Source organism: Pezoporus flaviventris, unplaced genomic scaffold (assembly GCF_033815535.1).
Source record: "Pezoporus flaviventris isolate CSIRO_AGI_PZ_B2104156 unplaced genomic scaffold, CSIRO_AGI_Pfla_v1 ptg000031l, whole genome shotgun sequence".
Taxonomy (NCBI): domain Eukaryota; kingdom Metazoa; phylum Chordata; class Aves; order Psittaciformes; family Psittacidae; genus Pezoporus; species Pezoporus flaviventris.
The window spans coordinates 28,286,183-28,292,182 of NW_026892579.1; the positions used below are offsets into that span (position 1 = coordinate 28,286,183).

A 6,000-nucleotide genomic window follows, 5' to 3' on the forward strand; every position below is an offset into this window, starting at 1 on the left:
TCAAAATACAAGACTTGATCTCTTAACCTGTAAACACCTTCCTTTAGCTTACCCATGGGCCAAATGACTGAGAGCAAGGACTAGTCATAACAGTAACATACTCCATAAAAAAAAATCCCTATTATATTTATTTCTTCAAGTAGTAATAATAAATGCTGGTCAGAAAAGTATACAAAAAGAACAGAGCTATTTGGATAAATAGCACCTTCAATGTCAAAAGACATGGGAAAAGCTGACCCCACACTGTCACAGAGGAATCAAATGATAACTTTTCATCAAAAGAGGGAAACTGCACTGTAATCGAAAGTTACAAATTTTCAATTCAATTAGGAAATTAAATTAGGGAACACCACAGGCAGGTAATAATAAAAAATAAAAAATCCTCACCCAAGTCTTCTGGCAAATACTATAACCTAAAAAGAGCATTCAAGGTAATCAAAGTATAAAATGCCTGTCTTTGTTCACTGGAGCTGTGATGTTGGACCATCCCATGTGCTCACTGATACCTTCCCCTTCCTCATCTACACAACTTTAAAGTTTAAGGTCACAAGCACCTAACTGAAAATTAATGTGAAGTGTGTTTTAAGCACTAGCAGCTGCACTCATGACACACACGGATACTACAGGACCAAACACCAAACCCAAGAACCAGGTCCTCTACAGTAACAGATCTTGGCCAACTGAGCTCACAGTCTAAACACATCACAGGATAAGAAAAGGAAGTCAATACCAGAGAGTGCATCAGTGGCAGAGCTGACAAGAAAACTTCAACTCTACAACTCTCACGCTAATGCACTTTCTACTCTGGTTCACACTGGCTCAAATCCCATCATCTAGGGCAATCTTCAGGAACTGACTTAGCTTGCAAAACATTTTTGATGGGACAAGCTCTTTGATTTATGAGCATATGAACTGCAAAGCAGCCCCCAAAAACCACATTCAGAACTGTTAAAAAGCATTTCAATGTCTTTTCTCAAAAAAAAAAAAAAACCCAAACCCCCCCCCCCCCCCCCCCCCAAAAAAAAACACCACTTGGATAGAACGTGGTTTGCTGAGCTTTGGCCTTTGAGCATAATAAAATTTGATCTTCCTTATTTACCCATCTCACATTGAACAGGACACTGTCAAAGACCTGCCTAACAGCTATATATACTTAACAGGTTCATCTTAAACACCAGTATTACTGCAAAGGAGGCCCAGGTATACTAACAAAAACTGTATGCCAGAAACATCTACCTATAAGTATGCATACACCATACGTTGCCTTATATAAATCCCCTATTTATTATTTACTATTTAATCCCACATTTAAAAATCAAAGATACAGCTTTTAGTGGCACCAAAACCAAAGCCCTGTCACAAATCAAAGAAACACAAATCTGAGCATTTAATTTGTTCTCAACCAGCTCTTCTACACTATTTTTGTGTTCTACTCACCCTAGTCTTCAGACACCAACTGACACAAATCTTAGCATTCTGCTACTGAAATCTCAATAGTCTGACACATTAAGTAATAATCACATCCCAAAAATCTGTCTATAATCTGAGGCTTGCTGCTGTCCTCACTGACACAGGAGATCCCTTACTCCTTGTTATCATGGCATTTGAAGAAAAGCAGACAGCTCAAGGTATTCTCTTTATTAAACCTTCACTATCCAAAAGAATTACATTCACCAGCCACAACTATAACTCATTTCAGTGAAGAAGAAAAAGTAAATTTCAAAGGATTTAATCAGAATAGAATGAAATGCAGAAAAAGTACAGAGAAGCCTTTTCTTAATCAAGATCAAATTATTATATCACAGAAAATCAACTGTTATCTTTGAACAGACTTACTTCCCCAAAAATACCCAAAAAATTCCTCACCCTCACTTTACAGCTAGAAGAGGCACACTGCTGCACTAGAAGTTGCGATCTGTTACAAATATGTCTTTAACTTTTAAAATCTTGCAAATTTATTTTGTAAAGTACATTGTTTTCACTTGCTGTACCATCAATGAATACTCTTGAATACCACAAATATTATACACCATTCTATTATTCTCTCCATCACTAAATCTAACTCTAGAATTTTGTAAGAGACATTTCTCTGAAAAGAAAAAGATGAGGATTATTTTTCCATCACTACTGCTATGCACTTCAACTCTTTTCCAGCCTCAAGTTCCTCAAGTATTGTTTTAAGTATTTCCAGCTTAAACACAGTATAAATGGGAAGCTGTGTAACATGTTACACGGATTATCTGTCAGTCACCCAAACAGAATAATTTCATTTGTAATATCTTTTAAACTTGTCAGCATTTCTCTGATAATGACTAATTTGGAAACACACATTGGAGTGTTTTTCAGAAGTATTTAGAAGCTTAATGGCTTCTTCATTCCACAGGAATATATCAACCATCACATAGTTATATTGGCACCACTCAGGCAGGTATCACAAGTTGTCTGTATTTTTTGCTTTTTGCTCCTACATAACAGTCACTCATATCCCCATTTAGTGGACACTGCCATTGCTACCTCATAATATTGCCTTTCAAGAATATTCCCTTGCCATTACAACAAACAAACACCTTTCCGGCATAGCATGCCTGAATAATACAATAAAACAATCAAAATTGATTATTTCCTACAAATAATTTATCTCCCCTTATTATTTTTAAGACTTGGATATAATGATATTTAAGTTGACCAGGGAAAAGCACATTTTTTTAATATAAACTTCCATTAAAATAACAGCTTAGAAAACCATCATACAGCATACATCCACTCAAGTCTTTGCACAACATTAGTAGTATTTACTCCAGGAGGTAGAGCTCAGCTTTCTAAAAAGAGGAGGTTGCAAAGTATGGCTGATAAGAATTGCAGATGTTTTAGAGCTTTTCTTTTCTTAAGAACACCTTACTACTGTATTGAATTATTTCAGTTAACTATACTGAATTAGATCTAGAGAACACAGTTTGTAGTTAGGTGTCCTTTCAGCTACTTGAAATTCCTGAGAGTTTGTAAATATAAAATGCACATAAAAACCGAATGACTGAGTCATGGGCAATGACAGCTGAAAAAAATTTAGGTGTTCAGAACTGTGTATTTCTATGCATTATATTTAAAGCTAACTACAGAATTGAAAGCAGAAGATACTTGGTAAAGCAAATAAGGGAGCTGAATAGCAGTTTCATTGTGGGCTACACACTAAGTGTAATTACTCCAAGACATAAAATCCTAGTTTTCATGATTTCCCTTACACTGTGTTCCAAACCTCAAAATATTAATTTACTAATCAAAACAAAGCATGAATTAATGGTGTTAAAGAGATGCTGTATGTTTACCATCCTTTCATTTAATCCTACAATATTTCCACGGGTTAGTGATGTTATCATCCATTTTCATAACTGCAAATGTATAGAAATTACATAATGGATTAACAGCTACATAAAAGACAACACCACAGCTACAATTTGTATGGTGCAGCTGTTGTCATCACATGCTCCTGTATTCCCTTCCTCACTTTCATGCTTCATTCTACTGCTTATTTCTACTAACTACACAGCACAGAGTGCTCTTCTAGACCCTTACTTCATAGCTGTAACAGGTCTCTGTTGTGCAGACCATACAGAAAGCACACTCGCAATCATTTGAGCAATGGCTCTTCTATAGCCTCACAGATACCGATTACTAGCATTCCAGTAGCAAGCAAGAAGTGTGGACACATTCCCTCAAAAAGAGCATCTCATACAAGAACAGGACCTGGAAATATTACCAGGCCACTGAATCCCCCAGATACTGCCGATGACCACATTTTCTCCTGCACTTCCTACAGTGGGTATTATACACAAGAGTTAAACACAGAGATTGTTGATGATGCTAAGTTTGAGAGACGGGAGGAGGAGCCCGGAACGGGTCAGACCAATAGCAGGAAGCACAGCGGGGTCTAAATTAGCGTTTGTTCCTCAGCGTTGTGTGGGGCAAGAAGGCATCAGCGGCTCATGAGATAAGATGGGAAGGGACAAGCACTGCTAAGAAGGGGCAAGACCTACTAAACACAGGGCAGGAGAAGCGGTGCGGGAAAGCCAGCCGCAGCACGACTGCAGGCAGGGGGCCTTCGGCAGGGTGCCGCACGGAAGCCGGGGCGGGCGGAGAACGGAAAGACCGCCGCAGCCAGCGAAGCCGGGGCCAGAGCGCCACGCCAGAGGGCAGGGCAAGGAGCCCGGGCCACGGCCTCCGTGGGGCCGCAGAGCTCAGCCTCCGCAAGGTCAGCACCAGCCCGCGAGGCCGTGCCCGGGCGGAACGCTGCGGGGCGGCCGCGGCTCGCACAGAAAGCGTCCCCGGGCCTGCTGCCAGACCGTGAGCAGCCTCTCCACAACTGCCACCGTCCGCATCGCCTCCGCGTATAGCCCATGCCAGCGGCTCCGCGTCAGAAGCAGGCCGCTTCCACCTGGGCCACCCCACCGCACCGGGCTCAGGCGTCAGGCCAGGCCAAGACAGGCCGCGGCCCTGCCGCCGTAGCAGGCCCAGCCCAGCTCAGCTCAGCCCTGCCCGGCCGCCCCCCGCGCCCCGGCGAAGGCAGGACGAGGCCGCGCAACCTGGCTGTCCCCGCCGCTCCCCCTCTAACTCCTTTACTTGCCGCAGTCCGCAGCGCTGCCCGGCAGTGGTAACTCACCCTGCTCCGCTGCCCAGCGCTAACCCGGAGCCGCGGAGTGAAGGATGCAGCGGCCGCGCCGCAGGGAGAAAGGGCGGTGCACGCAGCCCCACGGCCTGCGGGAGCGGGGTGCGCGCGGGCTGCCTCAGCGCCGGTGGTCCCGCCCGGCCTGGCCTGGCCTGGCCTGGCTCGGCTCGGCTCGGCGTCCCGGCCGCGTGCCCGTTGCCCCTTAGGCGCGCCCCCGCGGCGTCAGGAGAGCCGCGCCGGGCCCGGGCGCTCACGTGACGCCCCTGTTTACGGGGGGGCGGGGAGGAGGCTGCGGTGCGCAGGCGCTGGGCTGGGTTGGGCCCGGGCTTAGCGGGGAGTTTTCCGGGGGTTTGGTGCTTCTCGCTGCTTGCTTTTGGGGGGACCCGCTGTTCCTGGGTACAGCCGCCACGCGTCGTGAGGGCCCCGCCACCGGAGCTGGCCTGCATGGCGCGCCTGGCGCGTCCCGGGCACTTGCGAAGGCGGGGACCTCGGGGCCGCAGCGCCGAGCAACGCGCATGGCAGGGCTCGAGCTGCGGGTCGGTGAGGGCTGGCAGCCGCATACCCCCTTAAGGCCAAAGCAGAGGAGACAGGCGGGAGCAGGGCGCTGCCCTAGGAGGGGATGGCGGGCCCGGCACCGCGCTGATGGGCGCGACTGTAACTGAGGCCTTTGCAAACGGCAGATGTTCCTCGGAGCAGTCAGTGTTACGCAATCTGCCTGGTGTCGGTTCTTCCTGTGTGCCGGCCGGCGGCCTCGGGTAGGTTCCTCCAGCCGTCGGCGTGCCACGTTCATCGGTTGCTACAGGTTGAACAGGAGCGGTTTCCAGAGCCTGTCAGTCCCTGATGGGGGGCGCGTCTCTTGCTGCCTCTCGGCACGCGCGTTTCCTCCTTGACCTTCCCTTCTGCTATCAGTTTCTCCATAAGCACTATAGGTCCGTGTAGCACACACCTTGGCACAAATCCCCACCGAGCAGGCTTTTGTGGTGCGAGTTTGTCCAAGGCAGATGAATTCAAACTAAGGCATGTTAGATTCCGTCTCTTAACAGCGCTCATCCGAACCTCAAGTAACTTGGTCTCTACATAATGTTAGAAAAGGACTTTCAAGTTTGCATTATATCATTAGTTAAATGCAATGTTTGTATGCTTCTTTCAGCCTCATGGCTGGTATGAAGTGCAGTACTGGGGGTTTACTGCATATACCAAGTTGCAAATTGAATACACCCCCAAAAGAGAAACAAAGTTTTAACATTATTTCTAAAAGTCAAGTTTAGAATTACCTTCTGAATGAGTGTATTAATACTACCTTTATGTATTCCTCCTATTCTGTAATGAAATGCAAGCAT

The 6,000-nt window shown here is 46.2% G+C and overlaps 1 protein-coding gene across 4 annotated transcripts in view; it reads right to left on the minus strand.

Annotated features, from left to right (window-relative positions):
- Positions 1-4,832, minus strand: part of PHF3 (PHD finger protein 3) — a 51,187-nt gene extending 46,355 nt beyond the window's left edge. For all 4 annotated transcript variants that reach the window (XM_061460549.1, XM_061460551.1, XM_061460550.1 and 1 more), the window contains exon 1: positions 4,655-4,832. The gene's annotated coding sequence lies outside the window, so the exon portion shown is untranslated. The remainder of the gene's footprint in view (positions 1-4,654) is intronic.
- Positions 4,833-6,000: the final 1,168 nt, after the last annotated feature.